The sequence below is a fragment of the Rhipicephalus microplus genome, chromosome X, assembly GCF_043290135.1.
Source record: "Rhipicephalus microplus isolate Deutch F79 chromosome X, USDA_Rmic, whole genome shotgun sequence".
NCBI classification, from domain to species: domain Eukaryota; kingdom Metazoa; phylum Arthropoda; class Arachnida; order Ixodida; family Ixodidae; genus Rhipicephalus; species Rhipicephalus microplus.
In genome coordinates, this window is record NC_134710.1 from 470,371,990 (window position 1) to 470,395,050 (window position 23,061).

Below are 23,061 nucleotides of genomic sequence, written 5' to 3' on the forward strand. Positions count from 1 at the left end.
ATGTATATCAGGTCATGACATTTCCCCTTTCCCCATGCGTAAGTTGTGAATGGAGTAAATAAAAGTACCGTAAGAATGAGTGATAGGTATGTGGGGTTTAATGTCCCAAAACTACCATATGATTATGTAAGACGCCATAGTGGAGGGCTCTGGAAATTTCGACCACCTGGAGTTCTTTAACGTGCACCCAAATCTGAGCACACGGGCTTACAGCATTTTCGCCTCCATCGAAAATGCAGCCGCCGCAGCCGGCATTCGATCCCGCGACCAGTGAGTCAGCAGCCGAGTACCTTAGTACGGCGGCGAGGCAGTACTGTAAGAAGTACTGTAAACCACAGTAGATGCCAGGTACAGTGACAGTTTGGAGAGACAGCCTCTCGTCGCACCATTCATTAGACTAGTCTTCGAAAACTCGTTATTGCGATGAACCACCTGATCGGCGAAGACATCGTTAATCGTATATGACGTAGTCCTCGTCGGAGGGAAGTGCATTTCCTAAGTCAAGGATGGTTCCGCTTGCAACGAGGAATAAGAGGTATACGCAGCATGTTTTGTACATTCAAAATTACATTTTGGATTTGCTTAATTTGCTGAGCGAATTTCTTACTGCCGATGTCGGTGACTGCATGCCTATGGAAATGATCTTTATGCTAAGCTTTAACTGTTCTCTTCCCTACAAGACTATCTTTTGATACTTGCCTCAAGGAAGCATCTCAAGGTTAGTGCTCTTCATTATCTACATAAATTATAGTGTCTACATAAACAATGACGCTACATTTCTACTGTAGGCAGATGACGCCAGTCTTGTTTTGTTTCCGGAAGAAAATTTGAAATTATTGACAGAGCCCAAAACTTACTTTCAGGTGTGCTGCGGTGGTCTACTGTTAATGGCCTGCGAATAAATGCAGAAAAAACTAAAGCTGTCTTTTTCAGATCTAGAGGTACGGAAATTAATCCTTATGAATCATTAACGCTGGACGGAATACCTGTAGTGCAGAAAAACAATATTGTAGGCGTGGCTTTTTCTGGTCATATGAAGTGGTCGTGTCATGTTGAATCATTTACCAAATCATTATCGCGTGCTGCTGCTGTTCTGTTACGATATCGACATTTTCTTCTGGAGAAACCTAAGGTGCAGATCTACCACGCTCTGTTTTTCTTGCACATAAATTACTGCCTACTTGTCTGGGGAACCACAACCTTGGGCAACATAAAAATAATTCATTGTAGAAAAGAGCACTGCGCTGTACTGCCAATGTCCCACACAGTATGTCTGTAGATTCTCTGTTCCAACGCTATAAGTAATAAGTATGAAACGTACAACTTCCTACCTATTTATAACTACTTTTTGCAAGAAAACAATTTCAAACATTCATTAAAGATTTATCAAACAAATTTACAACACAGATTTACAGACCCGAAGTGCGGACAGACAGATGGCACCTTTTCCTTGTTCTCGCGCAAACTATTTTCTACACTCCTTTAGATACGCATTTTCTTCCTTACTAAATAAATATGAGAGTAGTGGCCTTAACTTTGTGTTTTGAAAAAGAGAAATGCGTGAATTTTTCGTCACCCTCACATAGTGTTCTTTGTAGTGTGTTTTCATTATGTATAATACGTCACCAGAATGAATCATTCTGCTGACGTGTTTGCACTTTGTATCATAGTATTACAATTTATATCGCGTTCATGAGTATTGCTCGTGAGTGAATATTTAGTTATAGTTTGCTGTATGTCTGTTTGTACCACTGCTCTATTTGTATAATAATACGCTTCTAATTTTTTGTTCATTTCTCCGGCTATAGTTGTAAATGCTTGTATTCAAAAAGTGCTGCCATGTATGTAGGCCCTCAAGCATTCTCAAATGGTTTTTTTAACTGCTTTTCAAGACATGTTGGAAATAAATATTGTTACGTTTGAAAGAGACTGGTAGACGTTGAAATGGGCCGTTTATTAGGTCGCGAGGGGCAGCTCAGAAGCGGCTGACTGGTTAAAGATCCGCCTGATCCTCTTCTTCTTCTCTCGTTCTGGGCGACAAGTGCGTTCACCGTATACGCTTCTTTGTCTTCGTGCATGTACGCAACATTCCTCTCCGCGCAGACGAAGGCCGCCGGCCTAGTCAGTCGAGTTGTCGTGGCGTGTACAGTTTCAGGCGGGCAACATGAACCACTTGAGTTTTGGAAGCTCGTCGACAACTCGCCGTGAGACGAGCTATTACATAGTTGACCTCTGTAAGTCTGTCGACAATGACAAAAGGTCCATCGTAAGTGGCCAAAAACTTTTGGCATAACCCGCGCTTGCGCATCGGAGTCCACAACCACACCAGATCACCACAGCGATAAATCACTGGTCGATGGTGAATGACATAGCGTGCCTTCGCTTTGTCTTGCGATGCCAGTGTACGTAGTCGAGCTATGCGACGCGCCTCTTCGGCGAGGCAGAGAGTCTCGGCGACAGTGACGTTGTCGTGGTCACAGAAAGGCAATATTGTGTCGATTGTGTGCCGGGGCGAACGTGCATAAAGCAAAAAGAAAGGGCTATAGCCTGTAATCTCATGCTTCGCGGTGTTGAACGCGTAAGTAATGAACGGGAGTACGTCATCCCAGTTCTTGTGGTCGCATGAGACATACATAGACAACATGTTGATAATGGTGCGGTTGGTACGCTCCGTCAGCCCATTAGTTTGGGGGTGGTATGGTGTCGAGTGACGCAGGCGGGATTCACATAAACGGAGTAGCTCCTCCACGACATCCGCTGTGAATTGTCGTCCACGATCACTGATAATCAGGCGAGGTGGCCATGTCGGAGGATGACGTACTGTAACAAAAACGACGAGACTTCAGTGGCAGTTGCGGAGGGGACGGCCGCCGTCTCGCAGTAGCGTGTGCGGTAGTCGATGCAAACAATTATCCAGCGGTTGCCCTTAGCCGATTTTGGGAAGGGGCCCAGAAAGTCAATGCCCACTTGTTCGAAAGGTGCACCTGGAGTAGACATCGGCTGTAGAAGACCAGCTGGAGCCCGCAGGGGCGCCTGCGCAGTAGGCGTTTGGTGTGTAGCGACACCACGGACCCGAGCTAACGGGGGAGTTTCTACTCCCTCCCACGCCTAGCCGTGCGTGGCTTTGCCGTGTCCGGGGAAAAGGGGATCCTGGGGGTTGAGCCGACGCTGGGTGATTGGACCTTTAAGGCCCCCCGGCAGAGGCAACACACCCCTTTGGCCCCGGCTTCACGTAGACGGCACCCCTGGGCAGACCCACCCAGGGGAAATCGGCAGTCGCCTTTTCCTATCTCTCTCTTCCTACATCTTAGTCTTTTCTCGTCTTTAAATCTGTCCTGTCTTCTTCTCTCTTCCATTTACTTCCGATTTTTCCTGGCGGCAAGGGTTAACCTTGTGTAATTACTCAACCTTGAGTAGTTATATTTGGTTATAGTGGCAATGTACGGCTGGCGTCTGCAGCCTTATGCTATTAAGTGCTTCAGCGTCCCCTGGTTGAACTCCATGGTGGGTGGTCGCCATTGCTGCCGAAAAAAAGTACACTACTATGGGAACACCTGCATTTCCCCGTCTCCTAGATCGTCCTCCGCCTAAGAGGGGACGCACCGATGACATCTCAATTTTCAGCCAACCCAAACAATGCTTTCCCAAATTCCATGTTGTGCACAGCAAAAACCCAACAAAACATGCCAGAGCCATATCGCCATTTCTTGTTGCTAAATCTCTGACCGAGCTCTTTGGCCCAGGATACAAGGTTACAAAGATGGCTAGCGGAGACCTTCTCCTTGAGCTGCCTGAAAAACACCACTATGAAAAACTTGGCAGTCTCGTAGCATTTGGTAATATCCCAGTATCTGTTTCACCTCATAGATCGATGAACACCTCACGCGGAGTTGCTTCAGAAGCAGACCTTCTTGAAATGTCTGAACAGGAACTGCTTGAAGGGTGGAAAGAGCAAAATGTCACGGATGTGAAACGAATCGTCATCAGACGCGACAACAAAGAAATACCTACTAAACATTTAATACTCACTTTTGCATCTAGCACACTGCCTTCATCTATAGACACAGGCTACATCAAATTCTCTGTCCGTCCCTACATTCCCAATCCGAGACGGTGTTATAAATGTCAACGATTTGGTCATGGTTCGCAGAACTGCCGGGGTCAGAAAACTTGTGCAAGATGTGGTGGCCGCGGCCACCCATCTGATAACTGTGTTACCACGCCTCACTGCGTGAATTGTGACGGGGAACACGCCGCGTATTCGCGTTCGTGTCCTAACTGGAAGAAAGAAAAAGAAATCATCACTCTTAAAGTCAAAGAAAACATCACATTCAAAGAAGCAAGACGAAGAGTGTCGCCATTTTACGGCGCAACATATGCTGATGCGGCGCGTCAGGGGGCAACGCCGCACCAGCCCTCGCCACCCCTTCGGCCTGCGCAGAGCGAGCCGTCGGCTGTGGCACCTGCCCCCAAGGCGGCTGTAGCCCAGGCTACACCGCCTATTCCCAAACAGAGACCGGAGACTCCAGAGTCTTCGGGTCTCAAGGCCTCCCCTCACCAGGCGAGGCCCAAAATTCGAACTAACAGCCCGCATGTGCGGGCATCCAGTGCCTCCGAGGAGGCAATGGATACATCGGCACCCTTGGTGCCGAAAGAGCGGCGTGGCTCCTTGGAGCGCGCCAAGAAAACAAAAAAGCAAATAACAGGGCCTGGTGATGGCCCTGTTAAGTGAACTCAAACTCCCCGTCTAAGCAGCCACTCGCATTTCGTACACACAGCACTATTTCACATTCACCATGAACACTCAAATTATACAATGGAACATCAGGGGCCTTCTCAGAAACCTTGACGACATCCAAGAACTCTTACATGAACACTCGCCAAAAGTGCTGTGTGTACAAGAAACACACCTTAATTTAAAACACACAAATTTTCTTCGTAAATATGTTACTTTCCGAAAAGACCGTGTTGATGCTATGACATCATCCGGAGGTGTTGCCATCATAGTGAATCAAGGAATAGCATGCACACACTTACAACTCCAAACACCCCTTGAGGCAGTGGCTGTTCGAGCGGTTCTTTTTGATAAACTGATCACAATCTGCAGTATTTACATTCCTCCGAGCTATCAGCTCCAAAAACGCGATTTACACTCTCTAATTGATGAACTTCCGGAGCCTTATGTTCTCCTTGGAGACTTTAATGCGCATAGCAGGTTATGGGGTGACTCTCGGTATGACGCGCGAGGTCGACTGATAGAACAGTTCCTTATCTCGTCGAGCGCGTGTCTCCTAAATCGAAAAGAACCAACCTATTATAACCTCGCTAATAACACCTACTCCTCCATAGACCTGAGCATAGTATCTCCATCTCTTGTGCCTCTACTCCAGTGGAAAGTCGTCAGTAATCTGTACGGAAGTGACCACTTCCCCGTAGTTTTGAGCACAACGACAGTAACTGAGTGTCCACCACGTGTTCCCAAGTGGCTCATAAACAGAGCCGACTGGGAACAGTTTCATACTATCGCTTGTCTAGTTTGGAATGACATCTGTACTTTGAACATTGATGTTGCTGTGAACTACTTCACAACGTTTTTGATTGATGCTGCAACAAAATGCATCCCACAAACAAATGGACACCTTGGAAAACGATGTGTGCCATGGTGGAATTCTGAATGCCGAAACGCGCGCAAACAGCAAAACAGAGCTTGGAGGCTGCTTCGGAACTCACCGACAGCCGAAAATCTTGAAACCTTCAAGAAAATAAAGTCTCAAGGCAGGAGAACGCGTCGGCAGGCCAGAAGAGAAAGCTGGCAGAAGTTTTTATCAGGGGTTAATTCATACACACAGGAGGCTAAAGTCTGGAACATGGTCGGTAGGATAGCAGGAAAACAAGTATACACACTTCCACTCGTAAACACTCAGGATGATACCTTGGAAGATCAGGCAAACTTCCTCGGTGCACACTTCGAACAGGTATCCAGCTCGTCCCACTATACTGACACTTTCCAAAAATACAGAACAAGAATAGAAAAGCAGAAACTCGAACACAAATCCACTAGATACGAGGCATATAACCAAGCTTTCAATCTAGCTGAGCCCCAAACATCTCTAAACTCCTGCAGTACTTCTGCCCCAGGTTCTGACCGTGTGATGTATGAAATGTTAAAAAACCTACCAAACGAAACCCGAAAAACCTTACTTTGTTTGTACAATGCTATTTGGTCTTCTGGCACTATTCCTACCTCCTGGAAAGAGGCTATTGTTATTCCCATTTTGAAAGAGGGCAAGGACCCTTCTTTACCCTCGAGTTATAGGCCTATAGCACTTACAAGCTGCTTGTGCGAAGTCTTCGAAAAAATGATAAACTGCAGACTTGTACATTTTCTTGAAACAAATAATTTGCTCGACCCATTTCAGTGCGGGTTTCGAGAAAGTAGATCCACCACAGACCACCTTATTCGTATCGAGGCACAGATCAGAGACGCGTTCGTCCATAAACAATATTTCCTCTCTGTGTTCCTCGATATCGAAAAGGCTTATGATACTACATTGCGTTACGGAATTCTAAGAGACCTGTCCCACCTTGGTGTGCGCGGAAGAATGTTTCATATAATCGAAAGTTACCTGTTAAACCGGACATTCCGTGTCCGTCTGGGCAGTGTGCTCTCCCAAACATTTGTCCAGGAAACAGGCGTGCCACAAGGTGGTGTGCTTAGTTGCACACTTTTTATTATTAAAATGAATTCTTTGCACTTGTCCATTCCCCGCAATATGTTCTATTGTACATATGTCGACGACGTTCAGCTTGGCTTCAAGTCATGCAACTTGGCCATGTGTGAGCGACAGGTTCAGTTAGGTTTAAACAAGGTCTCCAAATGGGCAGAGGAAAACGGATTCCGACTGAACCCACTAAAGAGCACGTGTGTCTTGTTCTCCCGAAAGAGAGGCATGCACTCAGAACCTGACATTGAACTGAACGGTCAACGTCTGTCTGTCAATGTGGAGCATAAATTCTTAGGATTAATCTTGGACAACAAGTTGACCTTCGTACCGCACATCAAGTATCTAAAAACAAAAATGTTTAAAAGCCATGAATGTTTTAAAAGTGTTGTCACGTACTACGTGGGGTAGTGACAGGCAATGTCTCATGAATCTGTATCGAAGCCTCATTCGCACCCGCTTAGATTATGGGGCCATTGTTTATCAGTCTGCAACACAAAGTGCTTTGAAGATGCTGGACCCCGTGCACCATTTGGGCATCCGCCTTTCTACGGGTGCTTTTCGCACCAGCCCCGTAGAAAGCCTTTATGTTGAGTCGAATGAGTGGTCGCTTCATCTGCAGAGAACTTACATGTCCTTTGTTTATTTCCTTAAGGTGAAAGCAGATAAGAAGCACCCCTCATACTCCACTATTATTGATTTGTCGAGCTCCATTCTGTTTCAAAACAGGCCTTCGATGAGGCAGCCCTTCTCAGTTCGTCTGAAAAGTCTAGCTGAAGAAACTGGAGTCTCACTTGAACTTAGTTTAATGGCTCCTGTAGCATATCTGCCACCGTGGCAGTGGCAGACTATAGACTGTGATGTGTCCTTTCTTGAAGTTACAAAACATGCGCCTATTGCCCATATCCGAACATACTTCCTGGAACTTCAACATAAATACACACGTCCTGAGTTCTTTACAGATGCCTCCAAGTCTAACTCCTCTGTGTCCTACGCTGCTGTCGGCCCATCCTTTTCGGATGCTGGCCCTCTACATCCAGGCACAAGTATCTTCACAGCGGAAGCCTACGCGATACTTGTGGCGGCTAAACACATCAAGCAATTACAAATACAAAAAGCAGTAATTTATACAGACTCCCTCAGTGTAGTAACGGCTCTGCACACTCTTAAAAAACACAAAAACCCAGTCCTTGTCTCACTTTACTCCATTTTATGCACACTATACACACTCAAACAACATGTTGTAGTGTGCTGGGTGCCAGGGCACCGTGAGATTCAAGGCAACGTGAGGGCGGATCAGCTCGCTGCATCCGTCCATAAAAGCACTGCCCCTACACCCATATCAATCCCGGCCGTTGATCTTAAGCCGTCTCTCAAACGAAACCTCAGAGTATACTGGCAGAGCAAGTGGGATACACACACACAAAACAAACTACACGTTATTAAGCCACACCTTGGTCATTGGCTGCCTGTATCGAAATCGCGTCATACACAGGTAATACTAACGAGACTCAGGATAGGACACACATACACGACACACACACACCTTTTGTCCGGTGGCGATCCACCATTGTGTAACAGATGTGGTGAAGTATTGACAGTCCTTCACATTTTAATTGAGTGCAAACAATTGGACACTGTAAGAAAACAACATTTTCCATTACCCTACCGGCAACATATACCTTTGCACCCTGCAATGTTCGTCGGTAGGGAACCGCTTTTTAGTCACAAATCATTGTTAGCGTTTTTTAAAGAAATTCATAGTTTTCACATCATATACCCGGGCATCCCGTAGCATGACCTCTCCAGAGAGGTTTTTGCTGCGGTGGTTACACAAGAAAGCACTTGCCTCACGGCCCTTGGACGCAAGGGTATGAACGTGTGAGGCACTTGTGCTAATGCCATACATATCCACCATCGTCTTTTATTATCACCAACTTTTGTCATCTATTCACACCGCACACACCTTTCACGACATGGTCATGATTTTATTACTTGTATGTTTTTACCCGCCTTACCGCGAGGAATTTTATGGCCCTTATACAGCCGCTTATCACAATCATTGTCCATGTTTTTAGTAAGATGAACTGGCGCTCTTTGGCCGTGAAATGGCCCTTGCGCCATAAAACATCAAACATCATCAGAAGACCAGCTGGACCAGTTGATGGACGTTTGTGACGCTGACATTGCATGCAGCTTGCCACATAACTCTCAACAGACTTCTGCATGCAGGCCAATAAAAGCGCTCTTTAGTCCGGTGAAGCGTCCGCGCCAAACCTAAATGTCCAGATGTAGGGTCGTGGTGCATGACACTAATAATAACTGTTCGCAGGCTCTCCGGGACCACTAGAAGGAAACGCGCGCCACTGCCGGAGAGGTTCCTTTTGAACAACAGTCCATCACGCATACAGAAACGGCGTGCACTAGTGGAAGCGGATGGAGCGGCGAATAGTGGTGCCAGTTTAGCATCCTTCCGCTGTTCTGCTCTGAAACTGAGATAGTCCGGGAACGTAGGCGACACAGACGCTACAAGCTGGTCAAGGTCATCGGATTCACAGTCTGTTGTGCTAAGTGGCATACGTGAAAGACAGTCCGCGTCAGCATGTCGACGACCACTCTTGTAAGCGACGGTAAAACTGTATTCTTGTAGCCGGAGTGCCTAGTGCGCAAGGCGGCCACAAGGGTCACGAAGGTTGACAAGCCAACACAACGAGTGGTGGTCGGTTACAACTGTGAATGGGCGTCCGTACAGGTAAGACCTAAACCGCTGAATTGCAAATAATACCGCCAGGCATTCTTGTTCTGTAACAGTGTAGTTTTGTTCCGGCCTGCTTAGGGAGCGACTTGCGTATGCGATGACGTGTTCGCGGTCGCCGTAACGTTGTACTAGGACAGCTCCAATACCTATGCCGCTAGCATCCGTATGAAGCTCTGTCGGAGCAGAAGGACTGAAGTGCTGAAGGACGGGTTGTGACGTCAGCAAAAACTTCAATTGACGGAATGAAGAATCGCACTCTGGAGTCCACTCAAAGGAATTGTCCTTTCGTAAGAGGCATGTGAGAGGATATGCAACGTCGGCAAATTTCGGAATAAAGCGGCGGAAGTACGAACAAAGCCCCAGAAAACTACGAAGCTCCTTGACGGAACGCGGCGCATTGAATGCCTCAACTGCTGCTGTCTTCTGGGGGTCAGGGCGGATGCCATCCTTGTCAACGAGATGCCCGAGCACAAGCGTCTGGCGGTCTCCGAAGTGGCGTTTCTTCGAGTTTAAAATTAGGCCAGCGTTTCGGATGCAGTTCAAAACACTATCCAGACGAGAGTTGTGTTCACTGAACAAGCGGCCAAAGATGACGACGTCGTCGACGTAGCACATACATGTTCCACTTCAAGCCACGCAGAATGGTGTCCATAAACCTCTGGAACGTTGCCGGTGCATTGCACAGTCCAAATCGCATCAGGTTGATTTCAAAGAGCCCATCAGGGGTTACAAAGGCAGTCTTTTCCTTGTCCTCTGGGTGCATCGGAATTTGCCAATAACCGGATCGTAAGTCTATGGAGGAAAAATAAGAGGCCGAATGTAAGCAGTCTATTGCGTCCTCTATACGGGGCAGCGGGTATACGTCCTTTTTAGTCACGGCATTCAGTCGGCGATAGTCGACGCAAAATCTCCAAGATCCATCTTTCTTCTTAACAAGGACTACCGGTGCTGCCCACGGACTGGCTGACTCTTGTGTCACTCCCTTTTGCATCATTTCCTACACTTGGTCGTTGATAATTTGTCTTTCTGACGGGTAAACACGATATGGTTTTTCGCGAATCGGACTTGCCGCGCCAGTGTTGATGGTATGGCGCGTTCGAGACAGGGGGATAGGGATTACTTTGCCCTTCTGTGCAAAGTCAAATACCGAAACGTGCTTCAACAGCACATTCATTAAAGTTCGGCGCTCGCTTGAGCTAAGCGACTTATTTATCATTGCCATAAGCGCCCCGTCCGAATTGTGACAACCAGTTCCGTCACGTTCTTCCGGCACGTCTGTGAGCTCGACCACTGATAAGGTCGCGTGTTCTTTGCTGACCGAAGCTAATTTCAAACCATTGGGTAGTGTCACGGGCTCAGAGGAACAGTTTACAGTCCATAGGCCAGTTCTTCCGCCATTAATCGACACCACACAATGAGGAACTAACACATTCTTCTTCACGCAGTTTATGTGCATTGGTTCTACGCTCGCATCGAAGCTGTCAGAATCCGCGCCACGACAAACAACAGGAACACGTACGGTAGACAACGCAGGTATGAACGTATCGCCACAGACACACAGCGTAGTTTGGTCATTCGCTGGAGTTTCCAGAAGTTCTGAAGGCATCTGGCCATTCACAAAGACTTTCCCCGTGCGACAGTCTACAGTGGCACCACATTCTCGCAAGAAGTCCATGCCGAGAATGACATCATGTGTCGACCGAGGAATAATCGCAAACTCTGTCGTTATCATAAGGCCTCCCAAAAATACCTCAGCACTACACACACCAATAGGGCGCAATGGCTCTCCACTCACTCCACAGAACGTCGAAGTTTCATTCCGCGTAAAAACAACTTTCCGCCCTAACACGTCTTTCAAGGAAGCACTCATCACGGAAATCGTTGCACCTGTGTCCACCAAGGCCATCACAGGCACATGATCTACCAAAACACGCACTTTGTTTTTAAACATACAGACAGAAGGTATTTCTCTCAGTAGCACGTTTCCAGCGACCTCACCCCCATTGGCCGCGCTGGCAAGTCTTCCGGTGGCGAAGAGGGCGCTTTGTGACGCAGCGGTGAAGGAGAACGATGAACTCTAGGTCGCGGTGGGGGCGTTAAACTCCTGTCAGATGCCGGGGAGTGGTTTCGGAAGTTGCTGGGCCAATAGTTTTCATCAGGTGGTATGTGGGCCGGCCACCGAAAACCATGAGGCTGTTCGAAGGGTCGTGAAAAGTCGGATGGTTGGTGATACCGAGGAGTCACCCGACGGTTGCAAAATCGTGATATGTGGCCTGGCACACCGCAGGAATAGCACACCGGCCGAGGTCGAAACGTCGATCGCTCGTCGATGAATAGAGCGTCATTATTTGCTCTTGTGTGATGGATGTACTGGTCGGGTACGTCGTAACGAGATGTCGGGTGTCGACGAGGCATGCGCTGAGAGCGTCGGTCATACCGCGACGCAGGAAATCTGGTTGTCATCCTTGACTGTGGGGCTGGGCTGTACTCCACAGTTGCCGCGCTCATAGTCGGTTGCCATGGGGTCAAAGGAGGCACATTCATAGCCTCACGTGGCAGACACAACTCGTGATGGTCAGCTGTCGAACACGACATTTCTCGGTGGGACAGTTCGTCACGAACAATCTGTCGAATGGTAGAGAAAAGGTCGAGGCCAGGATTCGTGTCCACACTGGCATCAGTTGTAACGTTAGCCAGCCGACCAAACTTGGGCGCAATTCGACGCATCTTGAGCGTTTCAAACGTTCGGCAATGCTGAATGACGTCGGACACTGAACTGAGGCTTTCTTTTCCAATTAGAAAATTATACACGTCCTCAGCAATCCCCTTGAGCAGATGCCCAACTTTGTCCTCTTCCGACGTGGTAGCACAGACCACCTTGCACAGCCTTAACACTTCTATGTAAGTGGTGCATGTCTCACCTGGTAGCTGTGCCCGTTGTGACAGTGTTTACTCAGCCCGCTTCTTTCTAGCAACAGAGTCGCCGAAACACGCCCTGAGCTCTTCAACAAAAAGATCCCACGCCGTGGGTGCGTCCTCGTGGTTCTCGTACCATACCAGTGCGGTGTCGGTCAGGGAGAACACTACGTTGGCTAGCATAGCGGCTGCATCCCAACCGTTGGACTTGCCCACACGTTTGTACTTGGTGAGCCAGGCGTCGATATCTTCTTCGGCTTTTCCTCCGAAGGGCGGTGGAACTCGGTAGTACGGAAGTGGGCCAGATGGTGCCGTCCTGGAAACGCCTGCTTTTTCGGGCATGTCGAAGTCACTCACGGCAGATGGTGGGAGACCGGCAAGTCGACGGCTTCGTCGAAGCTGTGGCAGTGATCGTTCCGTAGTTGAAGCGCTTACCCAGCTCCTCCACCACTCTGTTACGTTTGAAAGAGACTGGTAGACGTTGAAAGGGGCCGTTTATTAGGTTGCGAGGGGCAGCTCAGAAGCGGCCGACTGGTTAAAGATCCTCCTGATCCTCTTCTTCTTCTCTCGCTCTGGGCGACAAGTGCGTTCGTTTTGTTTTGTTTTGTTTCCCTGGGAGGTTGGCTCATACCCACTCAGGGGGATTGGCCAAGAAAGTGTAGTGCAGTTTTTCTGTAATCATTTTAACTATGTGTAATGAATTGGTATTATAGTAGGACTAATGTAAAAATAAAAACAACATAAAAAGAGCAAACGAAAAAAAATCAAGTTGAGCAATTTTGAGATTTGAGGTGTTATGTTTACCACTTAGCTGCGTTTACTTCACTCTGCCCTTGGGAGTAATAAATAATTTGTTTTTGTTTTTGATTGAAGATCACAAAGGTATACGCTTGGTTGCCTGAATATAATCGCAAACGGCATTGAAAGCATCCCTGTGGCAATGTCCCAAAGCTGAGGCGCCAAAGCTTAGCGCCGTTTCCGCCGTCAATGTAAGGCCTATTTTCCGAAATGGCATAACTTGTAACCTTTTTCTAAGTATCTCGTAGCGGCGACAATACAAAAAATAATGATCTAGTGATTCCATTTCTCCGCAGAATGCGCAGAGGGGTGATGTTGTCTGACCAGCTCTGTGTAGATATAGGTTTAGGGGGGGGGACACGACATCGAAATTTAGTGATTAAGACTTCGATCTTTCTGGACTGACTCCAGTGGGGTTGCCATGGAAACATGAGGTGGTTATAGTCTGTCCATGTAATTACTTTTTCTATCGTATCAGTGGAGATTGCTGATTTTCGATATCTTATAGCCGTGATATATTCTACATCTGGCAGTATGGACAAAACTGGCCCATCAAGTGCGGCTCGTGCTAAGGAATCGGCCAATTCATTTAATCTTAATCCACAGTGACCCGGAACCCATAGTAATCTCAGGAGTCTCAACTGCGGCGGTACTAATGTTTTGAATGTGCTTAGAATTCGAGAGTTCTCTGAAGCTGTCAGAGCTGCACAAACTGAAAGAGAATCCGTCATTATTACTGCATTGTTTTGATTTGATGGAAGTTTTCGAAGAGCTAAAATAATCGCCAAGAGCTCCGCTTCAAAAACTGGAGTAAAATCAGGCAGTCTCACTGAAAAGGACCAGTCAAGCAAATCAGAGGCAATGCGTACACCTGCCTTTTGATTATTTACGGAAACATCTGTGGCTATTATATTTTTAGTTTTTGCATGCTCCAAGTAATCTAATAATATGCTATTTAAAAATTTGAGGGATTGTAATTTGGCGTTTTGCGGGAATATATCATCATACTCAATAATAACATGACAATTCGAGTCATTAGACTCAATTACATTTCTAATGTTCACATTTATACTTTGTAGATTTTTTTGTACAAACATTATCTGAGGTGTGTGAAACCGTGGCCAATGAGCAAGAAAGAAGGCGTCTGGGTTTGCGATAAAAGCATATTGAGATCTTCTTGCCGGTAAGCTATAAAATTTTAAAAAGTGCGTTCACCGTATACGCTTCTTTGTCTTCGTACATGCACGAAGACAATATATATGAATACATTTCAAGCAGCTCTGACGCAGTGGTAGCTTTTAGTCAACATTTGTTACTTTACTGCGCACATCCAAGCATGCCTGTGATGCACAATAAGTGATATTTTTTTGTAAGACATGCTGCACATTGGCAACAAGACATTGCACACGGTATTTTTCAGGCATAGTTTCAGTTGCACTGTGACTTTTGATAGCAATGAAGTACTCCAATTGTAGAGATTTTATTGTGCAATCTGTGAAGGCGAGGTAGTCATTTGTGAGAAATATTCACTTGGTCTCAATAAAAAGTTCACGTGCCACCTGACTATAACTACTCACATAAAGCTAGCTTGTCCGCTGCGTATGCGCTAAAAAAATTAAATACGTTCAAAAAACGCGGAATGTCTGTTTTTTTGCTTTTTTTGGTAGCTTTCGTCACTCGGCTCCCTGAAACGATAGCGTTACGCCAATGTGTCTTCTGTTGTTTGCGAGCGTGCAGCCGACATTTCCCTTTACGTCAACAGATTCAGAAGTGTACAGCATATTTCACCGCGCAGCATAGTACATGCATTCATGTTTCCAGCACTTACACCGGCGCGAATAGGAGCAGCCTCGAACCACACAAAATTTTCAGTGATCGGTTCACCAGTGATGAAGGAATGAACTGCGGAGTTGTTCAGAGCATAGTGCACCATTATACATTTCTCAGAATGCATAAACTCCGCCGAAAACTTCCAGTGCATGCAACACGAGTTAACTTACGCAGAAACGACCAGCCTTCCGTATGGGTGCAATCACAAACGCGAGACGTCTCGCGTGCAGACTAAGATACTGGGCGAGAGCGACCTTACCGGCACCTGAAGGGAAGCAAAGGAAATGTATACCCGCGACTATTTCTGCCAGGTGAAAAACGAGTGCTAGTGGTTAAGGCGAAACTTAACCAGCCGACACGTTCAGTCGCGCGCATTTCTCGCATTCAGGGTCACTGCCCAAACCTTGCTAAGTGCGTTGCTTCCTAGCAATGCGAAGTCACCCCCTTGAAATACGCTGCCTACACGTATTTCTGGTTAGTTCAGTGTCCTGGGTCGATTATAGCGCCCTTCTATGAGACTGCATGGTCACGCCGAAACGTCGTATGGTATAACGCTTGACGATTATTTCTTGAAAGGTGACGCTGCTCCCAGTGCACACTTGATAACTGGCGAAAATGAGGATGCCGCTTGTCACAGGTAGGTTGCTGCATCGAAGTAATGTGCCAGTGGCTAGCGTTAAAGAGCATTTTAAGCCTTCAGTATTTCTGGCCTTTTCTGGACTATTTAATAGACCACTTCAATGAGCGCTTTAAAAGGCATCAGCAGACCTTGAAGGCGCTACCACAGAATATTCCCGAATCTGCCCTCTTCCCAGTGCCGAGAAGTTTGCTGACGTGTACTCGAACATTATCTCAACTTTGGAAATTCAAGGGGAGTTAGCAGTACGGACTGCGAAATGGAAGCGAGAGGAGCGAGAAAAGCTGAGCAAGTCTGCGATGCAAGCGGTTGTTCCCAAACGTGCACCGTCTTTTAAAGATTCTGTCAACTCTGCCCGTGATCATTCACAGCTGAAGCGGAACGCCCTTTTTCTTCGCTGAGACGCCTATAAAGCTTTACCTGAGAGCTACAACAACAAATGATTGTTTGGCGTCGTGCTCTGAACCTCCGCCGTGAAATACAAGTCCGCCCCGAAGATATTCTCTCTGTTCTTTACCCTGAATGTAGACGGCGTCAGCTGAATGCGTGTGCAGTATCAACCATGGGCGCCTGCTAAAAATCAAGGTAGAAAGTTAACTGAAGTGATTCTTGGATTGAGATTTTCCAAACAGCAGTAAAAAGATAGTTCTTCATGATCAATTGATCTGGTTTAACATCCCAAAACCACGATATATGATTACGAGAGACATCGTAGTGGGGTGTTTTGAAAATTTTACCTCTTTGGTTCTTTGACATGCACCTAAATCAAAGTGCACGGGCCTCAAGCATTTTCGCCTACATCGAAAATACGACAGAGATTTGATCCCGCTACGTGCGGGTCAGCAATGGAGCACCATAATCACTGGACCACCTTGGCAAGTAGTATAAAAGACTTCTTTGGATAAATTCAGTATGTCCTATTTTTCGTCCAGATGTAAGGAAGCAATTAAGTTCAACTGTATAGGGCATGTTGCTGGAAATCACTTTGACAGCATGGCAGAGTGATTCCCTTCTCTCCCATTGCCGATACTTTTTGCTTTTCGGTGGCACCTTTCACTTGAAGACGTAATTTGCGGATACGAAAGGTGTGAACGGCAAGGCAACAACCCATATGTGTATGTGGCAGTGCTCGGAAGTTTTGGGTAACATGTGGGGCATATAATATGACATGTAATGCGCAGGATTATCTTCGTGTGAATTGAAAAAGATAACCAACACTATACTGCTATGTAATCTGTCTGTTTGCTGCGTGAGACATTGCTTGCACAGAGTTTCTTTGATTTCTCTAAAAAATTATGGTGGCAGCGGGAACCTGTGTGGCGACCACCAGTACGCCGGACCGACTTGTGGCACACTGCCGACCGTCGACGCCTATGTTTCCACCGCGGCGAACGAGGCCACATCTCGCGCTACTGCTGTCATCGAGAAGCCCAGTTTGGAAGCTGTTCTCGTCCCGCTTCATTTTATTTTGAAAACCCTCGTGACCATGGTGCTGATCACCTGCCGACCAACCAAGCGTCTTCGCCAAGTCGTCTCTGGTGGTCTCCCTCACCTGCACGAGGTCACACTTCCCCGAATTGCCAGAGTTACGCCGACGTCGTCAGAAATCGCTCTCCAAGCCCGTGCCAAGAAAACTAACTGCCGCGATCTCCGGGGGCAAGGTTGCCAATCGCCGAGACGCTAAAAAGACCCCTTTGCCTCTACACAAAGACTACATGACGATGGTGATGACGAAGACGACGACAGCCACGAGTACTAATGCCGATGAATTTGTACGTGGCGACCTTAGTGTTATTATAGACGGACACTACGTAACAGCACTGTTTGACACTGGTGCGGACTTCTCTACTATGCGACAAGAGCTCGCCGACCTCCTTAAGAAGGTCAAGACGCCGTGGAGTGGGCCGAGCATAAGGAGTGCTGGTGGACAGGTAATGACGCCAACCGATAAATGCACCGCTAGGCTCGTAATCGGTGATTCCAGCTTCGTCGCCACTTTTGTCATTTTACCGGATTGTTGTAAATAGCTGATTTTGGGTACGGATTTTCTGCGAGAGTACGGTGCTGTCATCAACATTCCAGAACGTATCGTCACCTTTTCCACCCATCCTTTTGTCGACGCTACCACTGAAGAACAACTGCAATGTTTACGTGTAGCCGATGATGTGATGCTCCTGCCGAGATCTTGCTACCTTGTGTCGGTGTTATGTGAACGGCCGTGCCGTAACGAGGTGATAGCGGAGCGAATAGACACGCTATTGCTTACGCAAGGGGTTTCAATAGTGAGAGGCGTTCTGGCACTAACTGATGGGCGGGTAGAAGGGCTCCTCACCAACTCTAGCGACGAGTACCGTCACATACAGAAGGACACTGCAATTGCCTACTACGAAGATGTGGACCAAGCCAGAGATTGCTTCGCTTTGCAGCCGGACGACGCGACCGTCTTAGCCTCGACACCTTTGTCTGTCAACATTTTCTCTACCCTGTCGCCCTCGGATAAACAGCGCCTACTAGAGCTGATATACCAGTTCAAAAATTGTTTTTCGTGCACGTCGAAAGTCAAGCAAACACCACTGACCCGGCACCGAATCATCGTTGAAGAAAATACGAGACCAATCCGACAAAACCCATACCGTGTGGCTGCGAAAGAACGTGAGGAGATCCAAAAGCAAGTTCTGAAGATGCTCTAAGATGACTTAATACAGCCTTCCAAAAGTCCCTGGGCATCCCCCGTGGTATTGGTTAAAAAGAAAGACGGCAGCTTGCGTTTCTGTATAGATTACCGCAAGTTGAACCAAGTCTCGAAGAAAGACGTCTACCCACTGCCACGCATAAATGACTTTCTTGATCGGCTGCGGCATGCACACTATTTTTCATTGATGGATCTGCAAAGTGGCTATTGGCAAATAGAGCTCGACGAGAGAGACCGTGAGAAAACTGCCTTCATGACGCCTGACGGTCTTTATGAATTTAAAGTGCTTCCATTCAGGTTATGCTCAGCGCCAGCCACTTTTCAGCGTTTAATGGACACTGTGCTATCAGGACTGAAGTGGCAGACATGCTTGGTCTAGATCTAGACAATGTTATTGTCTTCTCAGCTAAATTCGAAGAACACCTAAGTCGATTATTCGCATCTCTACAAGCTATACGTTCGGCTGGCTTGACTTCAAACCAGAGAAGTGCCATTTTAGTTTAAGCGAACTTTGCTTCTTAGGCTACGTGGTCAGCCACGAAGGTGTTCGACCTGACCCGGGCAAAATCGACTCTGTCGCAAAGTTTTCCGCACCGCATGACAAAATAGCAGTGAGACGCTTCTTAGGCCTCTGCGCTTATTACCGACGATTCATCGCCAACTTTTCGTCTATTGCGGCGCCTTTGACGCGGCTCACCCGAGAGGATGTCTTCTTTCTTTAGGGCGAAAAGGTACAAACTGCATTCAACGAATTACGCCAACGCCTACAAACAACTCCGGTTCTTGCGCACTTTGACCAGGAAGCACCAACAGTGCTTCACACCGACGCAAGCTATGTAGGCCTGGGCGCCGTACTGATACAATGGCAAGATAACTCCGAGAAAGGGATAGCATATGCCAGCAGAGCTCTCTCTCGCACGGAAGTTGACTACTCGACTACCGAGAAAGAGTGCCTCGCCGTGGTCTGGGCGGTTCTCAAATTTCGACCGTGTCTGTACGGCCGCTAATTCAAGGTTGTCAGCGATCACCACTTGCTTTGCTGGCTCACTCATTTGAAAGACCCATCCGGCCGTTTAGCATGCTGGAGCCTTCGGCTTCAAGAATTTGATATGACCATAATTTATAAATCAGGAAAGAAGCACACCGACGCAGACTGCCCCTCGCGGTCACCCGTTGAGCCTGCCGCTATTAATCACGAATATATGGATGCGGCATTCTTGGGAGTCATCAACGCGGCCACTATTTCGCAAGAGCAGCGCAATGACCCTGACCTGCTTCCGCTTATCGATTTCTTAGAAGGACGATGTGACGTGCCGCGAGTTTTTGCCAGAGGACTGCCATATCTTTTTGTTTAAGAAACGGCATCCTATACAAGAAAAAAAACTTTTAGCCCACCGGCAGCCCCACTTGCTCGTCGTCCCCGCATCGCTGCGAAAAGAAATTCTGAAAGCTTGCCATGATGAAGTCACCTCCGGTCATCTCGGCTACACTCGAACATTGCCCCGTCTGCAAAGCAGTTACTACTGACCGAACCTATACCTGCTGAACACCACGTCCAAACTTGTGCCGACCGTCAAATACGCAAAGCATCCCTCGGCAGGCTGGTAGGCTTATTACATTCCGTCCAAGTACCAGCAAAGCCATTCGCCCAAATCAAAATGGATTTCCTGGGCCCATTCCCAACTTCTACCACAGGGACCAGATGGATCATTATCGCCACCGATTACTTGTCTCGCTACGCAGAAACTAAAGCCATGCCGAGGGCCACAGCAGCAGAAGCGGCTCATTTATTCATAGAAAACGTCGTCCTTCGGCACGGTGCTCCAACAGTTCTCTTCGCGGATAGAGGAATGGCGTTCATGGCAGAACTTTTGTAGTTGGTTCTCGGGCTCAGCGGTAGAGCTCACCGGAGAACAACGGCGTACCATCCACAAACAAACGGACTGACAGAGTGGCTTAATAAGACCCTCGAAGACATGCTCTGCATGTATGTCGACACAGAACACAAGAACTGGGATAAAATCTTGCCTTATGTGACCCTCGCCTATAATACCGCCCGGCAGGAAACTACCGGAATGACGCCATCTAGTTTAATACACGGGCACGAAGTCACTACAACGTTGCACGCTATGCTGCCACATGAGTGTGAGGACACTCATGCTGACGCCGAAGAATTTGGTCAGCGCGCAGAAGAAGCCCGACAGCTAGCTAGCCCGCGTGCGTATTTGCCATCAGCAACACACAGATGCGAAACGGTGCGACCTACGACATAAATTGGTAACCTACACACCAGGTGACAAGGTATGGGTCTGGATCCCAATACGTTGACGTTGACTTACAGAGAAGCTATTACGACGATACTTCGGCCGATATCGAGTCACCCGACGATTGAATGACATCAACTACGAAGTTATTCCCGACGGCGATTGCAGATCCAGTCGGCGAAACCACTCACCCGAGATCGTGAATGTCATCGGCATGAAACCTTACTTGTCCAGCCAACTCTCGCTTGTTCTGTGGATGCCGGTGCATGCATATGTGTGTTTTTATAAGTAGAGCGCCTTGGCTGCGCATCGGGATGATGCCATTTTTGGAGGGAAGCAAATGTCACGTGCGTCCTGCGAGAAAGACGAAGGTGACAGTGCATACGCGCATCTGCACGCTTTTATGCAGAACGCAACAACGAAAAAGACAAGAAACTCTCTGGCACGCGGTAAATAAGAAGACCGAACGGCTGCTGCTTTTTCAGCTTCTTCAAATACGACCTCTGTCTTCACGTCACGACAATATTTAGAACTGATGGGTATTTTTAACACAAATGTCACAAAGCTGAAATTCACAAACAATTAAAACTTGCAACTGAAAATCTACTTCAGCACAAAACTGCTATGTTAGCCTTCATATAAAATGTCACAAAGTAAGGGGGGGGGGGGTTTGGACATCATGCGGGGGCGCGCACATTAGGCTCGGCTGCAGTAAGTTGCCGAGCCCTGGTTTGTGGCACTGTCACATCGTGCCGGCGCTGCGCACTTCATTAGAGCGGCCCGCGGCGCTGCTCTAAAGGAGTAACGTTTCTGGGGGGAGGGAGGGGGGGATTGAGATTTGTGTCTGTCTGTCACTACCTACATGCCTGTAACCTCGCGATTGGTGGCCTGATTGTCGTCAGCGTGCCTACTTGAATAATCTGGCTTGAAACGTGAGCGGAAACGTCGTGTTCTAACAAGCTGAAGCGCGGGCACGTTCAAGTACGGCGTTGTCACGCAGAACGCACTTAGTGCACATGGGCTGATCACATGCTAGATACGGCAGCTTAAGCGAATATCAACAATCAAGCAGGTTAAGACTCCTCTGTAGAGTTTCTAGCGTCCACGACCGCAACAATGCCACTCGTGCCGCTGCAGAACAGAACGTAACAGTGCACGTATTTCGTTTAAATTGAACCCGCAGGGTATGCTGATGATAGTCGCCATCGAACACCCCTGTTTCGCCGAACGGTTGCCAGCACTTCGCGAACATCGCGTCGGCCAGTCAGCGTGCTCATGCATTCCGCTCGTGCAGCCCCACCGTGAACAGCCTCCGTCTCCAGACCGGCTGAAAACTGGAACGGTCCACAAAAACGGAGCGGAACCGTGGGTATACGGCCGTACCGTCGTTTGGAAAGCCAGGCTCGCTGACTGCAACAAAGCGTATACCGTGTTTTCCTCGCACGAACAAGCTCGACGTGCTGTGAACGCCAGACTTGCCTGCGACCACTTCTATTGCCTTGGCAGTGGCACATAAAACTTTTTTTTTTTTTTTGAAGTTGGGTCGTCCCGGCCATCGTCCTGGCGATAGATATCCGGTACCATCGCCGGGCCGCGTGTTTACATTTCCACACCGTTTCAGCCGGTGACTTCAGCGCCCCAGCTAGTCATGGCGCGAGCTAATACGAGTGGCCACGTGCTAGGTGCTTTTCTGACGACCGCGCGCGGCTTAGGTACCAAATTGCGCGAACAATCCTTGGTGTTTTAGTCCCAAGCGGTGCGCCCGGGTATTCTAGGTCACTCTAGCCTGGGCTGGCTGGAGCGGTGCGGGCATGTAAAGGCACTTGCCTGCACGGCTTAGAACAAACGCCAAGGAATTTCCTAGCCGTTACACGTCCCCTCCCCCACCTTTTTTGTTCTTTGCAAGGTGCCGCATCGGCTCCCTTGCAAAAGGCATTCAACCAGATTAAGTAACAACGGCGCACGTCCGTTTCGCCCGGCGGCGCCTTTTACATTCCCGTCCATGATCCTGGCGATAGATATCCGGTACCATCGGCTGGCCGCGCACGCTGCAAGAAATGCTGCTTAAGCTACCTTCGCCGCAATAGCGCTGTGCCCAGCGAAAAAGTGTGTTGAGATTTGGAAGGGACTGTTGCGCTATTTACGGCACATCGCACATTTTGCTAAGTTACTCACGCGTTTGCAGGCCGCATAATTTTGAGTACCAGTATGATAACTAACGTCTAAATAATCTACTCGCAATCGTATGAAGCAGTGTACGACCTTTCTGCTTAAAAAAAAAGGCTAAATTGTGCGCCAGTTTTTTTTTTCGCCACCTTTACTCCTTGGTTTTACGAATTTCCAAAATTTTAAAGTGGCGAGCTTGGCAGATTTATAATCAAATTCACAGTGTCGAATGATTTGACACCCGCAGCAAATGCTGATATGGACTTCACCACTGCTTG